Genomic DNA, 27,798 nt, shown 5'->3' with positions numbered 1-27,798 from the left:
GTTGACCTTAACCTTGTCAATAAAACTTTTAAATATTATAAACATGCTAATACATGACCTTTCAACCCAAGTAATTTTTTTGAATATTAAAATAAAACTTTATTTTGAAAAAATGTTAAAGGGTAGTTTATCTTTATTGAACTATTGGAAGAAGTTTTATAAAGGAACAATTAAAAAGAACTCAGGAAAAGGGAACTAGTATGGCATACTTGATACAGATTAAGAAAAGCAGCAGCATTATTTTACATAAATATATCTAGATTCATTCTGAAAAAAGACAAGGTTTACATTAAACTTTTTATGTTTATGAAATAATGATCCAAGACATGAATATCTGATGTGATCCAGATATCAGAATGCATAATCATCCCAATGCATATGGCCTTGCCAACTATTTAATAGCATGCCCTCAACGACTGGATCTATTTTGTCCATATTGAGAAGAATAAAAACAGTGTCAGAAATTTGTCCACTTTGGAATGATTGAACTGAAGTGTCTAGAGAAATCTGATTTATTTTATCTTGCCCCTGATATAAATGTGTAAATTGGTGTTTTTCAGTCAATAGTCATGAACCAGGAATTGAAATCTTTAGATTTTTAAACTGTAATTGAATTATTTTTGCCTTGATTAGTCCTTTTATTTATTTTTTCCTTTTTTGAGACAGTCTCATATAGCTCAGGCTGGCCTTAAACTTGTGGCAATCCTCATGCCTAAGCCTCCCAAATGCTGGGATTACAGGCATGTGCCACCATGCTGAGCACCTAGATTGCATTTATCTCCCTTTTTCTATTTGTGTACCTCTTAGCTTGTTTCCAAATGATGTGCAATGTACAGTTTTTATTTCCTTTAGGGCAATAGAAATATAACCTAATAGGCCCATGGATGTAGCTCAGTGGTTCTGGCACCTGGCTCGCAGGCACAAGGTCCTGATCCCCGGTACCAAAAAAAAACAGAAAGAAAGAAATATAACCTAATAGCTTTAGCGATAATCCTGATTTCTGTGTGACATATCTGCCTTCAGTAAATGTCTTTACTCACTTAGATGTAGTCCTAGATATTATTTTTATATAGTCAAATTTTGGGTGAAGTGAATGAGCTTTTCATAAAATCCCCTTTATCTTAGCCTGTCATACCACAAGCCTCAAGTGTGCACACCAAATTGCAGTTAGAGGTAGGTTTAAATAATGTCATACAAATTGAAACACTTAGAACATGGAATTTCAGATTTTTGGCCCTTTAGTTGGTAAAGATCGTACATCTGAAAGTGAATCCAAGTTGAATTTTCTTTATTTGGAAGAGAATTGGTAGCATATCCAAAGACCATCTCTTTCAGTACTGAGTTTAACTACAAATGATTATAGAGCCCAAAGGAGTTGTTTTTAGCTATTAAAAGGGATGATGACCAACAGTGACTTCATTGTTTTGGGAAAAGCTACACTCTTGAACAGGTTTACTCTGAAGTTTACTCAGTACATGTGAGAATCTTTGCCTGTTGTATCTAGGGTGGTTTTATCATATGTGAGTGTGATATTTGTGTCAGAGGCATCTGATCTCTTCAGGAAGATATTGCTAAATGCAAATTCTAAGTGAAATAAGTTTCTCTAAAGACATTTTCCTTGTTATTCCATCCTAAGGACTGGGAGTACAGTCTTACATCTAGTCTCTTCACTTTGTTGAATGTCACTAAGTTGCATTGTCAGCTGGTGCATTTACACCCTCGTTAGGAAATTGTGAGATTGTTAAAACATACGCCAGATCTTGAAGAAGTGAAGGCTATGTAGTAGATGAAGTTTAAGGGAGATAAACCTAGCTTCAGCATCTTCCAAACAGTCACCTCTTACGGTGTACTGTAATTAAACTGGCAGTATCCAAAGTATCTATGCTGACTTTTCTGGAAACTGACCACAAATATTAATACAAGCTAATACCCAGCAGGACATGGATGATAGTATGACAGTTTTTCAAAGGTGATGCTTAACTTAAAATATCAGATTTTTTGTTTTGTCTTCAATAAAAATCAGAGTTGATTGTAGTGGATAAAATTTGAGCTAAATGCAGCATCTCCCTGTCAAAAACTTTCCAAAATAGTTGTAAATTTGTTTACTCAGGTTAAAGGAAAGAACCTCCATTTTTGTCATTATAACATTTCTTTTCCCCCCATTAAGTTTATTGGTACATTTTAGGTATAAAATACATTTACATACATCATTGGGATCTTGTACCAATATATGAATATCTTGGTTCTTATTTTTTTTCCCTTTCCCCGTCCTCCCTTCACCCCCTCCACCCTGCCCTATTTGCAAAGATTTTGTTTCCATTTTTTTTCCTTTTCTCATATTTTTTCTTTTCCCTTCTTTCCTTTCCCCTACCCCTCCCACTTCCCCTGCTCCTTTAAACCTTTACTTCCTATTACACAATAGCAATTATACATTTTTAAAATTAAAATAACAAGACCTAGGAGACATTAACACAGATTTTACAGAGTTTAAAAGGATATAGAAAATATATTTCAAAGCTGTTTTGAAATAAATTGGACAACTTCTAAGAAGTATCTTGGAAGACAAATTAATGAAACTAACTCTGGAGGAAATGTAAAATTTGAATAACACCTATTAAAGTATATTCCTAGCTTGAAAACCTACCTATATGACAACAACAGGCTCATATACATTTTAACTGATAAATTATATCAAACATTTAAAGCAGAAAAAAAAAGGAACACTTCTCCCCTCATTTTAGGAAATCAACATTGTGCTAATCCTAAAACTGGATAAAGATAATAGAAGAAAAAAGTATGAACATAAGTAGAAATTTGTTTCACAAAACAATTAGAAGTCAGATCTGGCAGTATGTAGAAAGTAGTTTTATTATAGGGATAGCAGCGTTGGTTCAGCATTGGAAGATCCACCCCCAAAAGTCATCATTTTAACAGAGGAAAGGAAAAAGCCATATGATCCTGTCAGTAGTTGCAGAAAAAGTATTGGACTCAATTCCACAGCTGTTCATGGTAAAAGCTATCAGGAGACTAGAAGTAGAACAGAACCTTCTCAACAGATTAAAGACATGTACTCCATACTTCCAGCGAAAATGCCTTATATGAATGGAGAAGATACAATGCTTTCTCCTTAAGGTGGGGAACAAGGGCAGATATGCTTACTCTTTATCTATCCATTAAACTTTCAAACCTAGGCCCAAATCAAAATAGTCTGGCAATAAAGTGACTCAATTAGGACAGGATTGGCAAGGTAGAAGCAAAATCTTTGTATGTAGATGAAATAATCATCTACAGAGAAAATACTAAGAAATCTCTAGGAGCCCCTGGAACTTATATTTGAATTTAGCAGGATTAGAAAACACAAGGTATATATAAAAATTCAGGTCTATGTATACTTGCTATAAATGAAGAACTGGATATTGAAATTTAAAAGTTACGTAGGAGTACAAAGGACCTAGAAAAGTAAAAAACAAAAAAAGTGTTGGGAGATGTTTAGTACCTAATTTTAAGACTTCTTCTAAAGCTATAGTAATCAAGGCAGTGTTGGTGTAAGGAAAGACATATAGATCATTGGAATAAAACAGAATCTAGAAGAACCACACATATATGGTCCACTGAGTTTTGAAAGATTATTTAACATTAACATTTTATAGAATATAAACTCAATTCAAGAGCAGAGGAAAAGACAGTGTTTTCATCAAATGGCACTAGAACACCTGGTATCTGTATATAAAAAATTACCCTCAACCCTTTATTTCCATACATAAAAATAACTTGAAAGGCTCTATGAACCTAAATATGAAAGCCTAAAGGTATAAAACTTTAAGAAGAAATTATAAGGGAAAATGTTTATGCATTTAGGGTAGGCAAGAACTACCTAGGATACAAAAAACATGATGTATAAAAGAAAAAAATTGATAAATGGGATTCCATCAAAATTTAGAACTTTAAATGACATCATTAAAATGAAAAGTAGCCCTTAAACAGGCCATATTTACAACGCATATAACCTATAACCAGAATATATAAAGAACTCTTTACAGCTCATTAATAGACAACCCAATTAAAAAGTAGACATAAGAAGATGATAGCCAGTACAGCACAAGGAGCTGTGCAGCTCTAGAATCCGAAAAATACTAATCAGTACAATAACAAGATTGAATTATACACTCATTAGGAAGATGAAGTTCAAAGTTTTAAAAGCCTTGTCATGACTTTTTTTGTTAGATTCTCCCCCTTTGTGTTTAATTTGTCACACCCAATGGATTCATTCTGCTGGGCTTCCTGGGGTTGTGATCCTCATTGTCTTTTCCTAGGATATTGTCTAAAATTTTTGGAGTGCTGGTTTGGTATTCATGGAGTTCCTGAGGTGCTCTTTATCATCAAAGTATCTTATTTCTCCATCAATTTTGAAAGATAGTTTTGCAGGATACATCAATCTGGGTTGGAGGCTGTTTTCTTTTAGGGCTTGAAATACATCACTCCAAGCTCTTTTTGCCTTGAGAGTTTGCATTGAGAAGTCTGCTGTGATTCTGATGGACTTTCCTTTGTATGTGATTTGTTTCTTTTCTCTCACTGCTTGTAGAATTTTGTTCTTCTGTTGGGTTTCTGGAATCCTAACTATTATATGCCTATGTGTAGATTTTTTTTTTTTTTGATCAAGGCTAGCTGGAGTTCTATATGCCTCACTTATCTGTATATCAAGTCCCCCCCCCCGCCCCCCCCCCGGGAAGTTTTCTGCCATCACTTCTGTGAAGAGTTTTTTTTATGTCATCTGCCCTCTCTCCTGTTTCTTCATTGACTCCAATCAGTCTTATGTTATTCTTCTTTGCATCGTCTAGCAGCTGCTGGATTGATTTCTCCTGTTCCCTTACAATTTTAAAGCAATTTTTCTTTTCCTGGTCACTAATTGCAATCTTATCTTCTATATCTGAAATTCTATCCTCACATTGGTTCATTCTGCTTCACAGACTTTTGATGGAGTTTTTCATCTCCTGGAAATCTGTTTGCATCTGCTTTGTGGATTCCATTTGTTTCCTATGTTGGCATTCCATCGTGTTCCTCAGATCCTCTATTTTTTTTATCTGTGTTTTCTCTAGATTTATTAATCATGTTTTGCACCATGAGCATAATCTTTGCTGTTATCTGAGTAATTATTTCTGATTTCATTTTTCCCAGATCCTCTTTTGTTGCCAGTTCAGAGAGTCCAGGTGGTTGAGTATCAGATTGTTCCATCTTGTTTCCCTTTGGGATTTCTGTAGGTGATCTGGAATTCTGTTTTTGAGGCTTGTTTACATGTCTTCTCATTTCCACGGTGGGGGGGGGGTGTGCTTCTGGCGCCCACATGGCTCACCTCCTCTGCCCTAGGAGCCTGGAATGGTGGTGGGGGGAGCCTCTTTCCAGGTGCTGGGACTTGGCTCACCTTCTCTGCCCTAGGAGCATGGAATGGTGGCAGGGGAGCCTCCTTCCGGGTGCCGGGACTGGCTCACCTTGTCTGCCCTAGGAGCATGGAATGGCAGCGGGGGAGCCTCCTTTTTGTCATTATAACTCTTGTCCTAGAAAACAGAAGGTTCTTCTAAGAGTCAGAATACTTTTTTAGATGACCCTGTTCTAGGATTGTTGGAAAGAATGTTGATAAAGGTCCTTCAGTGCTTTCTGAGGGCTCAAGTTCTTTCTATGTTCTGTATTCTGGAGAGCTGTAAAGGGAAATTCACTTGCCTCTTAATCCTAGAGGGAGAGTATTTCTAATACCCAGTTTTTTTTTTATCCTGGGTAGGTGCCTCTCTTATTCATAAAATGATTCCAAAACTTTTCCACTTAATGTAAAACATGCAGTCCACTCCCCTCAGGAGAGGACCTTGTTTCTTTTTCTCATGGTACAACTAGTAAACGGAACTACCTTGTTTGAGTAGCCCCTCCTAGCACCAATGGTTCTTAACTAAGGGTGACTGTGGCTCCTTTCTTTCCTTCAAAGGACAGTTGTCCCTTTCCTCCCCTAAGGAACAATTAGAAACTTCTAGAGACTTTTTTGGTTGTCACATTGAGGTAGCTACACCTGGCATCCAGTGAATTTTTGAGGTTAAGAATACTCCTAAACATCCTGCTGAGCAGAGTAGCCCCACTTCATGATAAAGAACCATTTGTCAATGTCAAAGGTGTTCAGGCTGAGAAACCTTGCTCCAGTTTTGGGAAAACATGTCACTTCTTAGGTCTAAAGCTAATTTTTCCATATTCTATTGTCCTACTTCACACAGGACACTACTTCATTAAATACCTTCTCTTTCCTGTATCTTTTACCTTTCCTTCTTTGCTGACCTTAAGTTTTCCTGTTAATGTGCCTACTTATAAAAATAAAACTTTTATCTTGACCTGTTATATTCTAGTTATTGTTGTCTTTATCTTTGGAAACAGTGTTGTATTTTTGTTTATCTTCTTTTTATTCCTCAGGGCATTGGAATCAACTTTTTGACCTCACCAGTCCATTGAAATTGCTCTTTCTAAAGTCACTGGTACTCTAATACCAAATTTTGTTTTATTTTGTTTTGTTTGTTTATTTTTGGTACCAGGGATCTAACTCAGGTCCTTGCACTTGTGCAGCAGGCAGCGAAACCACTGAGCTAAATCCTTGGCCCCTAATGACCAAATTTTTTAAAAATAAATTTTATTTTACCTCATTCCCCCCTCAAGCCCCCCTCCTCCCTATGTAAAAAAGCTTGTTGCCATTTTTCCTTCTATTTTCACTTTTTTCTTGTCCCTTCCTTCATCTTCTCCCCCCTCCCTTGTTCCCATTCCAATTTGAACACTTTCTTCCTGTTTCCCAACATCCATTGTATATCTCAGTCCTTATTTCTACTTTCAGTTTCTCACACCAGAGTAACAATGCAGTATTTAAATATGTGTCCAATTTATTTCACTTAAAAGTATGGTGTCAAGGTCCATCCATTTAGCTACAAATGTCTGAAGCTCATCCTTCTTTATGGCAGAGTAGTACTCTACTGTATTAAAAAAGCACATCTTTACCCACTCATCAGTTGATGGGCATTTGGGCTGTTTCTAATGACTGAATTAAAAGGGCATTTCCCTTATCTTCTTGATAGTTCAGCAACATTAATAATAGTGAAGATTTTCTCTCTTAAAATTACACTCTTCTGGCTTTGCAGGCCACTGTGTTCTGTGTCCTTATCAACCTTTTCCTTCTAGCGTGTCACACTTGCTGTGTGATTCCATCCATTTACATATATTCATTCTACAGGATCTTGCTTCAGACCAGCATATCAGTGGCCACACCATTGAGACTCAGATCCACCTTACTTTCTGTAGGTTTCTACCTAGATAGTCCATAAGCATCTCAAATTTAATCCCCATATTTTTCTCCTGAATTCTTGCCAAAAATATCTTTTCCATAGCCTCAGTGCTAATCATTCTCTACGTATCCCTCATAGTATCCCTCAGTGACAAGTTCTTAAGGGTTTTTTTTTCACTAAACATAATTGAAATTCTCATTTCCATTACCCTTGCCTTTATTCAGTCTTCCATTGTCTATTTGACTGTCCCAATGGCTTCAAAGCTATCTTCCAGGCTCAACACTGATAAATGCATCCTCTATTATGCTTAATAATTTTCCAGAATTTTCCTGGAGAGAATATGGCCCCTGCAGCTGTATTGCCTAGGTTTGAATAGAGACCAAGTCTTTGGTGCCTTAAAATGCTTAGTGGGGTTAAAGATCTTAGTACCAGTCTTACATGGTTGAGGTAGAGTTAAATAATTAAACACAAAGTATTTGGAACAATTCCTGTCACATGAATACATAAATGTTAGCTGTTATTGTACTACTATCATTATTAATGTAGTATACATCTCAGAACTTATCTACCAAAATCCCTTCACTGATGTGATAACCTCTGAAATAAAATCCAAACTACTAAGTCTGATATGCTGAATCCATTAAGATCTAACTGCTTAATCTGTCCAGTCTCCTGTAAACACCAGGTGTTAGCAGTTTGATATTACCAGCAATTTCTCCAGAGTGCTTTGCTGCTTATCTTGCTGTTTCTTGTGACTGAAATGCCATCCTCACTTTTTCCACTGTGCAGTCTGATTTATCTTCTATTCATTTTCTTCTCACTGCATACATTTATTACAGTTCTTGACAGTTATAGTTGACATGCTTTTTTCTTTTCTTTTCTTTTTTTAAGCAGTGGGCTTTTTGAGAACAGAAATCAGATCTTATGCTCCCAATTATGTGCCTGTCTCAGTGAACATTTAAAAATTTGATAATACAAAAAAGTAAAAAAGGAGAATTAAAAAAAAAACTCGAGAGCTGGAAAGATGAGCTCTTTGCTATACACAGCCTTGAACAACTTCAGCATCACTTTTCAGGTGGTTAAAAACTTGTAACTTCAGGCTCCCTCCCCAACTTACTTAACCATGATCTGTATTTTTAAGAGAGACCCAGGTGGCTTGTAGCAGAAAAAATTTGAGAAACAGTTCTCTAGTTCATTTTTTTCAACAGATTTTCATATGTTCAAAATCATATATTTGATACTTGTAAAGGTTAAAAATAGTTTTGCAAATATACTTAATGGCAAAATGATTAAAGCATTTAAAGGTAAGGGTAAATTTAATATCAGATTCTTAACAATCAGCAGTCCTGAGTGACCCTTGATTCTGATAAGGACAGGATCTTTTTGTTTTGAACTAGTAGCCCTCATTAGTTACCTAAGAATCTTTGTTTGTCTTGGTATTGGGGATCAAACCCAGGGATGCTCTATTACTGAGCTACATCCCTAGCCCTTTTTTGAGACAAGGTCTTGCTAAGTTGCACAAGCTGGGCTGGAATTTGTGATCTCCCTACCTCAGCCTCCCAGAGTGCTGGAATTACAGGCATGCACCACCACATCCAATTTAAGAGTTCTTTTTGACACCATCTCTGATAATATTTGTAACAGCCTGGAGTGCATTTTTCATATAAATATTTTTATCTTGCCTGTGAATGGAACTTCGTTAAGTTTTGAGGTGGAAGGCTATGGATTTGAACTGAGGGTATAATTACCTTGACTGCTTTGGGGTTTTTTTTGGTGGGTTTCTCAAAGTTTATCTTCAGCCTGGCTTTGCCCACTATATTCTGGCAGTGTACTCATAATGAGATTAGAAATATTGGAAACCATTATTTAAAAGTTCCTATAAGCACTGTGCCTCAGCTCAAGCACATTGAGTGATATATTCTGTTTTTAAATTAACTTATAAGGTTGAATGCTTTTATATTGCATAGCCTGTATAATAAATGTTTCATTCAGTGTTAAAGTTTCTACTAAGATTTTCCCAAAAATAATGAGAAATCTATTTTTTAACTGATAGACCTGAAAAAATGACAAAGTTAAACTCATAGACTTCCAAATTTCTTCTCAGATTCTTTGAAGCTGTTCATAAAACTTTATTTTAAACATTAAACTTTCAGCTTGATTGTAACACTCAAATATAGATGTTTGAGGGATCAGAGTTGGAGAAAGCATGTTACAATATGTATCATTGGAATGGAATCCAGTTCATACGAATTTGAGCAGATACTATTGGAGAATAAATATTCCAAGTAGTGGGTGGTAGAGAAAAGTAATAGAGTACTGATAGAACAGATCTGACCTTCAAGAAATTTATCTTTCAAGGGTGTCAGCCAGTAAACCATATTTCAGTGTTATGTGGAGTGCTGTAACAGGATATACAGGGTATATGTAGGTCACAGAGGAAGAGTACCATTCGTTAGATTTTACTTAGAAGATACATTTTTGTTTCAGCAAATTAATGCCTAAGTCAGTGCCATCCTCTGCAGAAGTAAAGATAAAGAATGTACTGTCTCTACCTGGAAGTGTGTTTTGGTTATTAAGTAAAAATTCATGTGCAGTGATTAGTTCTCTCAGATTGATTGAATAAAGATATATTAAGTGTCAGTTACTCTGTAAAGAGTCTTTCCTTCTTGTTTTTGGAGTTTCTGCTCCCACCCTCTCTGTTTTACTTTTTATATTCGTAGCCCCAGTGCGTGAATTTGCAGGGAACATCTCTAAAATTATGGAGGTCAAATTTAGGTATCTTTTCAGTTCCTTTTCTTCTCTTGTCCTATTTTTAGCCCCAGTTTCTTCTGTTCTAGAATAATTATTGCTGATAGCATAGAACCCAGAATGTGAGCAGTTTGCCTTAGCAGTTTTATGATTCAAAATTCTCTCCTCCTCCATATTAAATTATTTTTAAAAGCCTGTTACCCCTAATTACAATTAAGGGAGTTATAATGCTTGACAGTTTTGATTCTTAGTTTTATAAATATAAATTCTGGATTGGTAATTTAATTCACATTTTAAGACTTTTACTAAAATAATGCGGGTTTTAACAAATATAGATCAGTAAAATTTTAAAATAGTATTTTGAGACACATCTTTTGCTTAAAAATTCCTTCTCCCTTCATCCCTTCTTCCTCTTCACATTTACAAAAGCTTTGTTTCCATTTTTTCCTTCCATTCCTTTTTTTCCTTTTCCCTTTCTTCCCTTCCCCTTCTCCACTCCCTTGTTCCCCTTCCCATTTGAAAGTGTTCTTCCTACTTCCCAATATTTATCCTTATTTACCCTCTGGGTTTCTCATACTAGAGAATCAATGCAGTATTTAAACTTGTCTGTCCAGTTTATTTCACTTAAGCTTATGGTCTCAAGGTGAATATTTTCCTACAAATGACTCAAGTTTATTATTCTTTATGGTAGAGTCGTACTCTATTGTATATAAATACTACATTTTTCTCCACTCATCTTTTGATGGGCATCTAGGCTGTTTCCAAGATTTAGCTATTATAAATTGTGCTGCTGTAAACATGGGTATGCATATATCACTGTAGTATGATACTTTTAACTTTTGGGAAGATACTTGGAAAGGGAATAACTAGGTCAAAAAGAATTCCTAGTCTTTTGAGTTTTTTGAGGCATCTCCATACTAATTTCCATAGTGGTTGTACCAGTGTACATTCCCACCAGCAGTGGAGAAGAATTTCTCTTTCCCCACAGCCTCACCAGCATTTGTTATTGGTTGATTTCTTGGTATAGCCATTCTTTCTGGAGTAAGATGGAATCTTAGTGTTGTTTTCAGTTGCATTTCTTGAATGACCAGTGATGTTGCACATTTTTTAGTGTTTTTATTTCCTGTTTCTACTTCTTCATCTGATAAATGTCTATTCATTTCAGATGCCTATTTTTTAATTTGGTCTTTAAATTTGAGGCAGTCTGATTTTTTTGGTTTCTTTATATATTCTAGATATTAGTCTTTTGTCTGGGGAACAGCTGGCAAAAAATTTTTTCCAATTCTGTGAGTTGTCACTTCACTTTGTTGATAGTTTCTTTTGTTGTGCCAAAGTTTTTTAATTTGATGTGATCCTAGTTGTTGATTCTTTGTAATATTTGCTATGTGATTGGGGTTTTTGTTCATGAAGTCTTTGCCTACTCCTGTATCTTCTAGAGTTTTATCTATTCTATCTTCCAGTAGATTAAATGTTTCTGTTTTTATATTTGTATCTTTGATCCATTTCAGTTTTAGTATAGTGCATGGTGAGAGATACGGGTCAAGGTTCAATTTCCAGCATGTGGAAGCCAGTTTTCCCAGGACCATTTATTGAAGAGGCTATTTTTCTTCCAGTGAAGGTGTTTGGCCCCTTTGTCAAGGATAAGGTAGCTTAGTGTGCTTGGAGTTATTTCTGCATCTTCTATTCTGTTGCATTGATCCTCAGGTCTGTCTTTTTGCCAGTAACATGCAGCTTTTTTTTTTTTAATCACAGTAGCTTTGTTGTACAATTTCAAAACAAGGATTGTGATGCCCCCCCTGCCTTGCCCTTGTTGCTCAGAATTGCTTTTGCTATTCTAGGTCTCTTCTGCTTCTATATGAGTTTTAGGACTGTTTTCTCTAGTTCTGTGAGGTATGCTATTGTTATTTGAACAGGATTGCATTACATCTGTATAACAGTTTTGGAAGTATGGCTATTACCACTATATTAGTTCTGCCTATCCAAAAACGGGGTATCTTTCCATTTTCTGATACCTTCTTCAGTCTCCTTTTTCAGAGTACTGTAGTTTTCACTGTATAGGTCTTTCACTTCCTTTATTAAATTGATTCCTGAGTATTTAATTTTTCTTGATGCTCTTGTGAAAAATGTTATTTTCCTAAGTTGACTTTCAGTGAGTTTGTTATTCATGTAGAGGAATGCTATTGATTTTGAAGTGTTGACTTTGTATCCTACTACACTACTCAATTTGGTTATTAATTCTAGGAGTCTTTTGGTGGCTATTTCTATGCAGAATAAGTATGTCATCAACAAATAATGATAATTTAACTTCTTCCTTCCCTATCTATATTCCTTTTATTTCTTTCTCTTGTCTAATTGCTCTGGCTAATGTTTCCAGAACTGTATTGAACAGGAGTGGTGGTATTGATATAGGAGAAGAGATATGACTCCCAAACCTGCTAGATATCCAAAATGTGAGTTCATGTTTTCTAAAATCGAAGAATGAATTCTAGGAACAATGGAGGTTAAGAGTAGGAAAAATTTATTGGGAGAAAGAAAGCTTCTGCCTAAAAGACAGAAGGGGGACCAGAAAGTGGGTTGCCTGCCCACCCCACTTTTCAAGGATGTTTTATACAGCAAAGCCATGTGGTGAGGTGGGTACAAAATGAGACAAAACTATAAAACCCAATGGAAATTTACAAAGTGGACATGACGTGGACAAAGCCATGACCAAAAGATTACACACCTGGCTAATATTGATTAAATGAGGATCCAATGGGGAAACAAGTCACAAACAAGGAATTTTCCATTTAGAATATCACTGCTATCTAGGGAAGTAGTGCCTCCTCTTTTTATAGTAAATGTGTAAATGTGTAAATGTATAGTATATGTATAGTAAACCAGTATATGTATAGTAAACCAGTAAATGTGCCTCAGTTGTTCTCCATGTTGGCTCCTTGCAGTATTGGCTCCTGGAGGGCTGGCACCTTAAGGGAGGCCCTGTCTAACTGCCTACAAGATATCTAATTAACTTACCTATGTACAATAATATTGGGCATCTTTGTCTTCTTTCTGATTTTAGAATGAAAGCTTTCAGTTTTTGACCAGTTAGTATAATGTTGGCTGTTGGCTTGTCATATAAGGCTTTTATCAGATTAAGATAAAGACCTATTCCAATTTTTTTTTATCATGAATGGATGTTGGATCTTGTCAAATGCTTTTTCTGCATCTACTGAGATAATCATGTGGTTTTTGTCCTTAGTTCTGTTAATACAGTGTATTACATTTATTGATTTGTGTATGTTGAACCATCCCTGGGATGAATCCTACTTGGTCATTCTGTATAATTTTGATGATTTGCTGCGTTCTATTTTGCCAGTATCTTATTAAGGTTTTTTGCATCTATGTTCATTGAGGAAATCGGCCTGTAGCTCTTTTTTGGTTGGTTCCTTCTCTGGTTTTGGTATCAGGCTAATACTTACTTCCAGGAATGAGTTTTTGAGTATTGATTCCCTTTCAGTTTCATGAAAGTTTGAGGAGTAGTGTCTTTAGATCTCTAAATTTCTTGTAGAATCCAGGAGAGAATTCGTCAGGACCTAGGCTTTTCTTTGTTGGTAGCTTTTTTTAAGTTCAATTTCATTGACTGATATTGAATTATGTAGAATTTTTATATCATCTTGATTTAGCTTTGGTAGTTCATATGTATCTAGGAATCTGCCCATTTCTTCTGTGTTTTCCATCTTATTAGAGTACAGATTCTTAAAGTAGGAATTAATCATCTAGAGTTTTGCAGGATCTGTTGTGATTTTGCCCTTTTCATTCCTAATTGCATGGATTTGAGTCTCTTTTTTTTGATAAGGGTGACTAAGGGTTTGTATATGTTATTTAATCTTTCAAAGAACAAACTCTTTGATTCATTCTTTGTATTGTTTTCTTAGTCTCAATTGCATTAATTTCTGCTCTGCTCTTTATATTTTTCTCCCTCATATGCGCTTTGGATTTAACTTGCTCTTCTTTTGCTAGAAACTTGAGGTTCAACATTAGGTTATTTATTTGAGCTTGCTCTGGTTTTCTAATGTGGGAATTGACCCACATAAGTTCCATAAGTTCCCATAAGTTTCAGTTTCATAAGTTCCAGTATGTCATATTGGCATTATTGTCTAGTTGTAGAAACTGCCTAATTTCTTCAGAGTGTTATTTAGTTTTCATGTGTTTATGTAGTTTCTTTTGACATTGATTTCTAATTTTATTGCACTATGATCTGAGAAGATGTGTAGGATAATTTCAGTTCCTTTGGATTTACTTAAGCATGTTCTGTGAGCTAATATGTGGTCTATTTTGGAGAAAGTCCCTTGTGCTGCTGAGAAGAATGTGTATTCTGTTGTTCTTGGGTGGGACACTCAGTAGGTATCTATTAAGTCTATTTGTTCAAAGGTTTGGTTCAGCTTTTATGTGGGTTTGTTGATCAACTATGTCTAGTTGATCTGTTTGTGACAGTGGAGTGTTGAGGTTCACCTTTATAATTGTATTGTGCTTATCTGATTTTTTTGTATCTATTAATATTTGTTTTATATATTTGGGTGTGCTAGTATTTGGTGTATAGATATTGATGATTGTTATCTCTTCCTCTTGGATTGTTCCCTTAATGATGACCTTTGTCTCTTCTGATCAGTCTTGGCTTGAATTCCACTTTCTCTGCAAATAAAATATCTACCCCTGCTTTATTCTTGGTTTCTGTCGCATAGAGTATTGTTTTTCATCCTTTAACTTTCAGTCTGAATTTCTTTTTGAATTACATGTGTTTCTTTTGTGCAGCATATTGTTAGATCTTGCTTCTTGATCCATTCTGCCAATCTGTTTCTTTTGATTGGTGAATTGAGACCATTTATATTGATAGTTGTAACTATATGTATTGACTTATTTAGCCTTGCCATATTATTTTCCTGTTCTTGGTTCCCTTTCTTTCCCTTCTGTTTAATTGCTTGTCTCCCTGGTGGGTTCATTCTGTTGGGATTCGTGGAATTATTGTTTTCATTGTCTTTTTCTAGAAAATCCGCCACAATTGTTTGGAATGCTGGCTTGGTGACCATAAATTTATTTAGGTGTTATTATGGAAGTATCTTATTTCTCCATCAATTTTGAAAGATAATTTTGTGGGGTGCATCTATGTGGGTTGTTTCCTTTTAGGGCTTGAAATACTTCAAACTCTCTTTGACTTAAGTATTTATGTTGAGAAGTCTGCTGTGATTCTGATGGGTTTTCCTTAATTGGTGATTTGTTTATTTTCTGTAGCAGCTTTTTATATTTTGTTCTTGTGTTGAATTTCTGGGATCTTGACTGTTGTATGCCTTGGTATAGATTTTTTCTGATTGTAGCTAATTGTAGTTTTGTATGCCTCATCTGTATGTCAAATTCTTTTTACATGCTTGGGAAGTTTTCTGCCATTACTTCTCTTAACGGGTGTTTTTTTATGTCCATTGTGCTATCTTTGGATTTTTTATTGATTCCAGTTAATCTTATGTTATTCTTTGCATCATCTACTAGCTGTTAGATTAATTTTCCATAGTCCCTTGCTATTTTTAAGAAGTCTTTCACTTGATGATTGCTAATCACAACCCTGTGTTCTATAACTGATACTCTATCTTCACATTGGTTGATTCTGCTGCATATAGTTTCAATAGAATTTTTAATCTTCTGGATATTTGTTTGGATCTGTTTTATGGAATCCAATTCTTTCCTGTGTTGTGCATTTATGGTTTCCATCACTGTCCTAAGCTCCTCTATTTTTCTTTTTAATCTGTATCTACTCTAGATTCACTAACCATGTCCTTCATTGTGGTCATCATCTCTTTAGTTATCTGTGTGATTTTTTCTTTTTTTCCTAGAGACTCATTCATCTGCTTTATTTCCACTGCTGCCATTTCAGAAAGTTCAGATGGGTGGCTTTTGATTTCTTACACTTCAGTGCCCCCTGTATTTGTCTTGGGCCAGCTGGAGGTCTGGGGTTACATCTTGCTTCTGTGTTTTCTCTCTTTTTTAAAAAATTTGTTTTCTGCATTGATGCTTGTAAATTGCTTATGGTAGGTAGCTTTATTACTAGTATCAAGACCTCTGTAGGAAATGACTACTTTACAGAGATGTCTTCTAAGCATACCTGGCTTTTGGGTTTTGAGTCTGTCCCAAGATCCTGCCTGTTCAATTTATTAGGGATGAGAGGTTGTTGCCTGTTAGGACTAGCACCATATTTTAGTACTGAACTGTGGTGTTGTTTATGACCCCCAGACAATCTCAGTATTGATCCACAAGGAAGAACAATTGATAGCAAAAATTATGTCACTTTGGCTAAAGTAGTACAGTCAGTAATAACAACAGCATCAAGCGCAGTCTAGAAAAATGACAAACTAATAATTTGCTATCTTTAACCATTGGTGCCAGATTTATAGTTATATAATAAAATCTAAAACAAATCAGAAAATTATACAGTAAATAACCCCTCCATAGAGGCATTTTACCCTAAGGGGAGAAAATTTAAATGGGACAGGTAGAAAAAATACTGAAATAAAAAAAGAAAAGAAATTAGAAGAAAGTCTGAAGGACAAAGGAAGATTACCTAAGCTTTGGAAAACTGGTAAAGAGGGCAGGAGGGAAAGAAAAAATGAAAAGACAGAAACAAGAAATCAAAACTAAAAACAATGTTCATAACTTATGAAGAAATAAAAACACACAAGAAAATAAACAAAAAACTGACCGCAAAGAAAAAAATTTCTCTATGATTTCAAGCTTATGGTCTTCTGGGTCTGCAGTTTTGTGGCAGTGTCCAATTCAGGACAAGATTCTCTTGTCACTGGTCAACAAAGGAGGCAGCCCAGATCCATGCTAGATAATCTCAGTAGTAGGATTAGGGCGGGGTGCTGGGTAATTCCAGTAAGCCTATAGTAGGATTAGGGTGCTTTCAAATCCACAGTTCAGGCTGATCCTGGCCTCTGGTTGTGGGATTAGGGCCTGAGTCATTCAGCCTACAACACTCCGGGTCTCACTTTCCTAACCACAGCTCCCTGATCCTAAACTTCTGTGGTTGTCTCTTACCCAGTCACTGTGGGGTTTCAACACTGGGAGCCCTGAGATAAAGCCAACCCATGACTTCTTTGAGTTCCTGGTTCACTTGGCCCCTCACTAAAATGGCATTCAGCCAAACATTATCTCCAGAGAACACGGCAGTTGCTTGGACTGGAGTCACTTACCAGCAATTGTAGCACACAGCATCCACTGCTCCATTCCACTGGTGTATCTCTCCCTGGAGGACCCCAGAGTCACCTACCCTCACTCTGTCTCTGTAGATTCAATCCTCCTCTCTAACACCACAAGCTGGGAGCCAGGGAAAAAACACAATTTGCTCCCTCCTTTTTCAGCATTGAGGTCCTCACTTTCTCTGTGTGCTCCAGAATTTTCTTCAAGTCCTTCCTGGATCCTGGGAATCCACCTCCCTCCTTCTTTTTTTCCCCAAGTTGTTACTTTCCAGTGTCTGGATTCTGAATCTTGGCAAGTTTGATTTATTGCTGCTTAGTAGCTCCACCATTGTCCCAGAAGTCCTCTTGAGACATATCTTTAAAATACTTCTGGTGAACCATGTTTGATTACAATAAACATATTTTTAACGATTTCTTTCTTTAGCCTCTGTGTATCATATTTGACATTTGCTCTCTTGAGCAACTCAGCTTCTATTTTCCAGAGTCAGTATTTAGTTAGGGTGTCTTATCCTATCACTGCTATTCACATCTACATTACTGCCTAGGGCAGACACACAGACAAACATGCTGGCAGAGAGTTTTTAATAAATCAGCTCACCCTTTAAAACAACAAAAGATCAAGAAGATTATCTACTGGCTGTTCCTGGCAACTTTGTAGTGAATTTGAAATATTCTGTAATACAGTCATTCCAGATAAGTTTGCTGAGAATTTATTCACAATTCCTCTTAGGAGTGAGTGTCCTCGTGTGTGCCAGAGAGGCTTGTTCCAGAAACACTGTATAAAAAAAATTTCTATAGCCCTAAAAGAATATATCTTACTTTCTGATTTGTTGCAATCAAATAAATCATATTTAGTGTACATATAAATAAATCATTAATTTATTTTCACACTACCAAATATATTATTACCATGTTGCATTACTCAGTTTATTTTATACTTTTTAAAAGATTTATTCAGCATCATGATCAGGCTGTTATAATTAGCAATCAGCAGCATAGGTGCTAAAAAATGGAGTACATTAAAATGCCTTGTTGGAATGCTTTGCACTTTGTACCAAACAGGAGCTAAATAACCTGTTATACAATTAGTCACAAATGCAGTCCTCAAGTTTTTTTTTTTAATCCATACACATAAGTATTGTCTAAAAGATGTCTTCTCTGTAGCAGTTAGTCCCTGCCACCACTGTATCTGGCTGAGTTCACAAATCTGTTCAAGCTAGTAACTTCCGTGTTACTTTTCTGGCTCTCTTCACCTGCTAAAGTTTGTTTCCTAGGAATGATTAAAACCTTCTGCCACTGCCATAGCTACTACTGCTGGAACTACCTTGATTTCATGGTTTGGCAAAGTCTCGGCCTCCACCACCAAAGCCTCCAGTTTCCTCCCTTTGTGCATCCAAAATTTGAACATTGATTGTTCCACTTGCCAAAATCATTGTAGCTTCCACACCTCCCAAATTGCTTTTAGTATTACCAAAATCATTGTAGCCATTCCCACTGGCACCATATCTGCCACTACCACAGCTGCCACCAAAGCCACTTTGACCACTGAAATTTCTTCCACAGCCAAAATTGTTATGGCCACCACCAAAAGCTGTAGAACTGCTTCCACCTCTTTGACTAGATGAAGCACTAGCCATCTCTTGGTTCAACAGGGTGATCTTACTTCACAGTTCTGGCCATTCAGAGTATGGTATTTCTAAATGACAGTCTTATCCACAGAATCATGGTCATCAAATATTATAAAACCAAAGCCCCTCTTCTTTCCACTGCCTTGGTTAGTCATGATTTCAATCACTTCAGTCTTCCCATGCTGTTCAACATAATCTCATAAGTGATGTTCTTTAGTATCTTTTTTAATGCCACCAACAAACATCTTCATAATTTGATGAGCCCTTAGTCTTTGAGAATTGTCTCTTGAGACAGCTCTCTTTGGTTCCACAACTCTTCCATCCACCTTGTGTGGTCTTGCATTCATGGTTGCATCCACCTCCTCCACAGTGGTGTAAGTGACAAACCCTTGGAGCACTTGCTGTTTGGATCACTCAGTACCACACAGCCTGTGAATGTTCTTTGCTCAGAATGGCTTCTCAGACTCTCATCAAAGTTGTGTCAGAGCTCAGCTCTCCAATCTTCTGCCGCTGTTCGGGCTCTTTAGGAGACTCTGACTTAGACAAGGGCACTCAGAAGAGAGACTTTGTTTGTTTGTTTGTTTGGTATGGGGGGGGGATCGAACTCAGGTCCTTGAGCTTGCGCAGCAGGTGGCGAAACCACTGAGCTAAATCCCCAGCCCAGAAGAGAGACTTTTAATGACGCTTCCTTGGCAATGTCCATTAGCAGACTCTTACATATTTTAGAAGTCATAATCTCTGCATACTGAGATACCAGTTATGGTTGTGTGTGTTGTTTTTTTTGGTACGGGGGATCGAACTCGGGACCTTGCGCTTGCCAGGCAGGCGCTGGAACCACTAAGCTAAATCCTCAGCCCTGGTTATGGTTGTTAATTACAATTGTAATTATTCTGAAAAGTGGAGCATTAAGTCAGAGTTGAAGAAAAGTGAATAAATCCTTAATGTTTTTGTTTTTTATTTTTTGATACCGGGGATCGAACCCAGGACCCTGTGCTTGTGAGGCAGGTGCATGAACCACTGAGCTAAATCCCCGGCCCCTTAATGTTTTTAAAAACAACTGGAATTTGGAGCTTGAAAGCACCATAGAGATCATTGGGTATATTTTTATACAAGAAAAAAACTTAGATTGTGACTTTTACTCATGATCATAAACCTACATAGCAGCACATTATAAAAAATATATACTCTTCATGTTTGTATATAACTCATACCATATTTGTGGTTTATACATCTCTGTAGAAGTACAGTGAATAGACTCAGAGTCAAGTTACTTTATGTTTTTGTTGTTGTTGTTTTGAACGTGCAATGGGGCCAGTTACTGTGTCCAGCTTGTGTTTGTTTCGAGGACCTGAAGAGTAATGCTAGATACTTAAACATGCTACAAATGGTTGAACCTTGAAAATGTGCTAAGTAAAAGAAACCTGACACAGGGCCGGGGATCTAGCTCAGTGGTTCTGCTGCCTGCCTCGCAAGTGCAAGGACCCAAGTTCAGTCCCCGGTACCAAAAAAAAAAAAAAAAGAAAGAAACCTGACACAAAAGACTACAAATCATGATTTATTCATATGAAATACCCAAAATAGGCAAATCAGTAGAGACAAAAAGTAGATTAGTGGCTGCCAGAAGCTTGGGAAGGCAGGAGTGCAGGGAGGAATAGTAACAGCTGATGAGTATAGATTTTCTTTTAGGGTGATGAAAATGACCTGAAATTAGGTAGTGGCGACAGTTCCACAACTTTGTGAATATTCTTTTTTTTTTGTGGGGGGGGGTACCAGGGATCAAACCTCAGGACCTTGTGGTTTGGAGGCAGGTGCTGGAACCACTGAGCTAAATCCCTGGCCCTTTTTAAATTTTATGTTAAGTATATTTTACCACAATCTTTTTCCTTTCTTTTTTTTGGTACCGGAGATCGAACTTGGGTCCTTGTACTTGCAAGGCGGACAGTGAAACCACTGAGCTAAATCCCCGGCCCTAACTTTGTGAATATTCTTAAAACTACTGCATTGTACACTGAAAAGGGTGAATTTTATGGTACATGAATTTATACCTCAAGAAAAACAGTAACACATGTAAAGTACTTAACAGGTACCTGATACATAACACACTCCATAAAAATTAGCTGCTGTTATTTTTTGGAGCCATTTATAAATTTTAAGAAGATAACTCAGAAAAACTAGGAAGTATAATATTCAGTATTTTATTTCACTACCTGAAATATAAGTGATGTAAGTACTAAAACGATTATTTTTTTAACAATAGAATGCTCATAACATAAAAAAGGTATTTACTAGCAGTAACCTTCAAATTCAGTAGTTAGCTAAACTGTATAGCAGTTTTATGGTATGGTTTCCACAATTTTCTTAAAAATTAATACCATTAAGATATTAAATTTTATGTCATGTATATTTTACCATGATTTTAAAAAATAAATACCCAGTCTTGTGAGATTTGCTTATCCTTAGGTACTCTTTACCTGCCCTGTTTATAGTCCTATCCTTTTTTCAGAAAAGAATAATCATGGAGATAGAAATCTTTAATAATGGCAGATTATATGTTATCTTCAGTTTGGAGCTTTAAAAACAAACATTATTTGTAATGTAACATGCAGTGTTACATCTACCAAGTACTAAATAGGCACCCAGAAAATAAACTTCATACTGTACATAGTCTCAAGAGGTTAGTATACAGTGGAAGACACAGTGTGGAGAGAGTGATGCTTTAGTGTCTCTCCTTGACTGCAGGATCAGTGCCTATAAAATACAAGCAGCAAATGCTCTGATTACCTTTCAGAATCTGTAATAAAGAAGCTCTCTAGGGCCCCATGGAAGCTGATAGCAGGGAGAGAATCCATAGTTTGTGTTTTAAGGACTAACATCAGAGATCAGCTGAGGACAGAGACAGTTGACCAAGGGCAGCCCTAGTACAGAGGAGATGTTCTGATCTATGATGCTTATCAGATATTTGTTTAATGAATTAATTTATAGTTATTCATTGAGATAAAATTTGCTGATAATTAAATACGTAAGTTGTGGTATCTGTTTATCAAGCCATTTCTATATGTTAGCATTTTGTTTAAGAGTCCAGGGTAGGGATGGAGATACTAGAAAATTCTGTAAATGTCAGTGGCCTTCAAGGACTTGGAAAGTTGTTGGGCTGAAAAAGGTGCTAAAGAATGGTGTGACAAAACATATGGTTGAATAAAGTCCAGTGCTTCCATACTCCATGAGGGTGTAAAATGCTGCAGGCAATGAAAAAAGGAATGCTAGTGACTGAGTCACGGTGAAAATGGGATTGGATTGGCCCTTGGTCACCTTGAAGGCAGAGAATGGGTGAAAGGAATTCCAGATTGGGGTTGGGAGGAGGATGGGGTTAGGGTGGGTACTGACCAACTCGGAGGCCAACTAGGGCAAGGCATAACCTCAGTCAACCCTACAGAGGTTGGTAAGGTAGGAGCCTCGTCCACCTGGAGCTGGCAGGTTCTTAGTAGGAATAGGTTACAATTTGATGGGTTGAGATGGGGATAACTAGACTCTTCAGCATTGGGAGCTGAGTTGTTCCTAGTGCACATAAGCAGAGGCATAGGTGCTGAAGCTGAAAAGTGATTTGATGAATTGGTGTTGAAGGATAAATTAATTCGGTAGTTTTGTATAGGAGAATTGAGGATGGGGAGTCAATTAGCAGATCTGGCCCACAGTGCTCTTGCATATACTTTTACATGACCCAGAAAGCTGGATCTTGGCAGAATTATAAGTAGGTTGTTACCTTATGTTTCACTGTTTGTTTGTTAGTTTCTTTGTTTGTTTGAGGCAGGGTCTCCCTCTGTAGTTTAGGGTGGCCCTGAACTCACTATGTAGCCCAGGCTGGCCTTGAACTTGTGGCGATCCTCCTGCCTCAGTCTCCTGAGTGCTGGGATCACAGGCAGGTGCCAACAGGACTTGTGATTCTATTCATTGCTCTCCTATTAGACACTAGACAGTGTTATTCAGTGAATGTTTCAGGAGATAATCCTCATTAAGAAACATACAAAATTTCATTTTAATAAATGACTTACATAGGTCAAGAGCTTTCCTTGTCAAATTTTCACGATAGGTGATGATGCAATGGCTGGTAATTCACACTCTTGAGGGACAGACTGACTGCTCAGTGGACTCACACTGTGGAAAAAATCACCTTTGCGATTTTGCACATCTTTAAGATCAGTGTTTCTCAAAGTATGGAGCATGAATAACCTGTATTACTCAAAGGATTTGTTTAAAATGCAGACCGAAGGGCTGGGATTTAGCTCAGTGGCTCCATGCCTGTCCCACAAGTGTAAGGTCCTGAGTTCGATCTCTGGCACTGGAAAATAAATAAATAAAATGCAGGCTGATCTCCTCCCAAGACCCAGCTGAGCAAAAAGCTTTGGGAGCAGGTGGGGGAACTCCACATCTTTAACCAGCACACTAAATTTTGAGAACTACTGATTCATGACATGCATTTCTGTGGAATTGTCTCTGACAAGCAGCTTTCTTAGTCTCATTTCCTGCGTATTAGGTTCTTTCTTGGTGGGACATTTTCCAGTAGCTCACATTATATGTGGTGTCTTACTCGCCAATTTTGTACTATTTCTTACACTGCAAGTAATTGCTGTTGCATGGTGAAGCCAGCAGCTCCCCCTTTGAAGAACTGAGTACTGTCAGCATAGCAACCCAGCTGGCAGTATTTGTCCTTCATCTGGCAAATCTCAATAAGTCAAATTCCTTTTCTATAATAATGTCAGTGTTACCAATTTCTAGAGTTGAAAGATTTCTTCTAGTAGGACTCCTTATTGAATACTCCCTTGAAATAATCGGACTCCTTCCTTGAGTATGCTATAAAGACCACTGAACCTGTATTTTAAAATTCTTGTAACTTACTCAGCCTTAAAAAATATTCATATTCCAAAATACCACGTCAGAAGTTAGATAACTGAAGTTGGCCTATTTTGAAGTGTGCAGGGATCAGTGTGGGAGGACATGTGAGTTACTAAGTATAATTTATTTCTTCCTGGGTAGAAATTCCAACGCTTGAGCTTAGAGCTGCCCTTTTATTACACTTGGCTCTCCTCAAGCATTATTGACCTTTGGTTAGTATACATGTGAATAGATTCAGACTGTTCCCATTTTATTATCTGATTTGACCAGTAAATTAAGTACTTAACAGAAAAATGAATTTCTTGTGAGAATGAAATCTGTAAAAGACATCAGCAGCCTCAGGTGATATTATAAAGTAAGGGCTGTTGCGTTCTCCTGGCTTTCTTTTCTGTTTTCTTCTTCTTCTTCTTCTTCTTCTTCTTCTTCTTCTTCTTCTTCTTCTTCTTCTTCTTCTTCTTCTTCTTCTTCTTCTTCTTCTTCTTCTTCTTCTTCTTCTTCCTCTTCCTCTTCCTCTTCCTCTTCCTCTTCCTCTTCCTCTTCCTCTTCTTCGTACTGGGGATCGAACTCAGGTCCTTGCACTTGTGCTTTCTTCTATTGATTTTTTAATTAGCCCATCCCTGGCACCTTTCGGGAAATTTTTTTAAATTAGGCCCCCCTGCTTTGCTCTCACTCTGTGGTACATGCCCTGACGGAGACCTCCCCTCCATCAGCCCTGCAGGCAGCTGCACACTGTGCCCTTTGCTGCACAGCTCCATCCTGGTGTGCTGTCTTCCCCAGTTGCCTTAGTCCAGTTCATCTCTACCTAGATAAGTTGCTAAATTGGAAATTTATATACTAGAATGTTTTACTGAACCCAGGGCCTCCTGCATGCTAGCAAGAACTCTTACGACTGAGATACATCCCCAGACTTTGTTTCCTGATTTTATTTTTTTGGTACTGGGGATCGAACTCTGGTCCTTGTGCTTGTTTCCTGACTTTATTTTGAGACAGGACCTTGCTGAGTTTTCCAGGCTTGTCTCAAAATTGTGATCCTTCTACCTCAGCCTCCCAAGTATCTAGGATTACAGGGATGTGCCACCAAGATTGGCTTGAATCTGCATCTGAAAGCAGAGTTAGGTGTTTCTGAGTTACATTTTCCTCAGAAGTAATTGTTTCACTGGCTCCTTCATCCTCATGAAGAAATCTGTCTTAAGCACAAAAGTTGCCATTTGAGCAGCTGGAGGACTTGTGCAAATCTGTCATCCTCTGATACCACATTCTCTTTGCTAACTAGTTTCTGCATTAAACAAAGCTTTTGAAATTTATGCAATAGAAGGCGAATGTCGTTTTGCTCAGCTCATTCTTGGAGTGTTAACATTTTGGGTGATGTTTCAAAGCAAATGAATAAGACAATTTGTGAGGATGGCTGTGGAAATAGAAAGTGCTTGGTTTGGTTTTGTTTTACTCTGTGTTCCCAATACATAATAGTGATGTTCTTTCTGGGTGATTGGTACATGCACATCTCTTTCGATACCTTTGTCTCCCTCTGCCTTTTTCCTACCTTCTCCCCCTTGTAAAATGGTTTAATAGTCCCACACTTCATGAAAAGATTTATTTTCTTTTAGAAATACTGGCACTTTATCTGATCAGTAGTGTTCTTAAAAAATTATTTTTCAAGTTGACATTAGTTTATTTTGAAAATTGAATTTATCAAATTAGTTCCTTTGACCAAAAAATTTTAAGCATTACATACTTTTTATCCCATTGATTTTGATGTAAAAATCTCTCAATGCCTCATAATGCCTGTTTTCTTTCTACTGTCCACAGCACAGTTTTTACCTTTCATTTTTCTTTTTGTCATTCCAAATGGTATTTTTATAATACTTTTCTATTTTAAAAATTAATACATATTCAGCCAGATATGGTGGCACGTGTCTGAAATCCCAGCTACTCAGGAGGCTGAGGCGGACGAATTGAAAGTTCAAGACTAAGACCCTGTCTTGCTAAGAGCTGGGGATACACCTCAGTGTGAGGCGCTAGGTTCACCAAAAACAAAAGCCATACATAATTCAAGCAATACCAAGAGATAAGAAGTGAAAAATTCATAGCTAGCCAGCCAGCCTCATTCTTCTACAGAGAGAACTGCTGTTGTCAGTTCCGCACATATCCTTCTAGATGCTTCCAGTGTGTATGAAACATACCCTCCTTTTTAAATCGTGAGCAAAACATTCTGCTTCTTGGTTACCCTGACTTAGTTAATCAGTCTCCTCCTGAGGAAGGTTTCAGTCACTTCCTGTTTTCCTGTCTATTAAACCCAGCCTTGGCAGTTTTAAGTGCTGTTGCTCCTTTCTGAACACCTTTTAGAGTCATTTTAGAGTACTGTCAAGGTTTCGGTATTTACATAGAAATTCTTGGCTTAATGCTTCTACTTTAAAAGGCATGAGTTCTCTCGGGATTAGAATTCACTTGGAGGAAATTGCTTTTGTGGTGTCCAGTGTCATTCTTAGGCGTGGAAAGCATTACCCAGCAGGAGACGGGGAGAGACACAGGCAGAGCTAGCTGTGAGGGGCTCACCACAGATCCCACGCATCCTCTGCACCTTCCCGAGGAAGAGGGTGTCTCTTCAGCCTTGCACGGATTCAATGGCTGAGCAGCCAGAGAGTGAGGATGGCTTCTTGAGTAGCTGTTTAAATGATCGCCCTTGAGCCCGAATCAGGAAGGGTGTTCTCACAGACAGGGCTGTGGTAGCCTCGCACTGGGTGAGGCAGAGAATTATGCAAAAGTTTAACATCACTTTTAGTGAAAACTTTTTTGGGGGGAGCGTACTGGGATTTGAACTCAGGGCCTCATGCTCACCAGGCAGGAGCTGTGCCACTGAGCTACATCCCCAGCCCTGAACACTGTATTTTAAATGTTGCTTTATAATTAACTGGCATAGTAATCCAACTTTCCCTGCCAGCTGCTGGTTCCCCAGGAGCAAAGCCCCTTGTGTCCCTGATGGAGCTTTGTGTACAGTGCAGTAAATATTGACTGACCAACAAACAAAGGGAAATGATGGAAAAATGACATTTTATACAAATTTGTAAAAAGTTAAATAGGAATAGCTTTATTTTTCCCAACTTTAGCAATAAGTAACATTTCCGGGGGGGAAAAAAGCTCTAGAAAAAAACCTCTATGTTTATTTGGTATGAAAACCAATCCTGTTATTTTTATTTTGCTTAGTTAAAAAAAAAATGAAGAAGATTAGAGAAGCTGTATTTCCCCATTGCTGGTGTGAAATTCGGCTTGAGTATTCATCACTGAAAAGTGTTATTTAAGAGTTATTTTGAATTCTTTCCTACTTCATTTTCAATGGTGGAAAGAAATGGAAAAAAAGTGTCAAGGAAATTATTTCCATCTACAAGAATTAAACATTTTCCTGTTGATTTTTATAAACTCATACTTTGAATTCACATATACTATTTCAGTCGCTGCTGTGACTGTGGTTGTATAAAGCAGCATATGGGGCTGCTGCCTATGAGATCAGACATCTCATTTGGCATTTTTATCATTTCAGGGCAAAATTAACCCATTGGAAGCTTTTATGAATTTAATAAACCTATCTACAATTTACTTATTATAAACTTTGAGATTTAAAGGAGAAACCCAAAGCTTTAATTTTTTTGTTTGTTTGTTTTGTTTTGTTGTGGTACCAGTGATCAAACTTGGGTCCTTGCACTTGTGAGGCAGGTGGCGGAACAACTGAGCTAAATCCCCAGCCCTTTAATTTTTGTTTTGAAACAAAGGAAAATATTCATGAAAAAGTGGGGCCCTTAATATTTGAAAATGGAAATTTTCAGATATACTCTGAGAATTTGAAATATACTCTGTAATTTTTCTATTTTGGTACCTTTGGAAACCTTTCAGATATATTGGAGATATTTCCAATATTTTTTATGACAGATTATATATATACATATGCTATCTGGACATTACCAGCAGGATTAGTGTTTGAAGTAAAGTACTGTTTAGTTCTTTCTATTCTACAAT

The 27,798-nt window shown here is 37.1% G+C and overlaps 1 protein-coding gene and 1 pseudogene across 10 annotated transcripts in view; one reads left to right on the top strand and one right to left on the bottom strand.

Moving 5' to 3' along the window:
- Scaf8 (SR-related CTD associated factor 8) overlaps window positions 1-27,798 on the top strand; it is a 208,939-nt gene that overhangs the window by 103,357 nt on the left and 77,784 nt on the right. The gene's annotated exons all lie outside the window — the stretch shown is intronic.
- The window catches only part of LOC106010412 (heterogeneous nuclear ribonucleoprotein A1 pseudogene), a 38,107-nt pseudogene continuing 28,638 nt past the window's right edge, over window positions 18,330-27,798 (bottom strand).

This window comes from Heterocephalus glaber, unplaced genomic scaffold, assembly GCF_053883595.1.
Source record: "Heterocephalus glaber isolate CG9 unplaced genomic scaffold, H.glaber_assembly_v1.0 deba00001593, whole genome shotgun sequence".
NCBI lineage: Eukaryota > Metazoa > Chordata > Mammalia > Rodentia > Bathyergidae > Heterocephalus > Heterocephalus glaber.
This window is presented reverse-complemented; position numbering and strand designations above follow the sequence as displayed.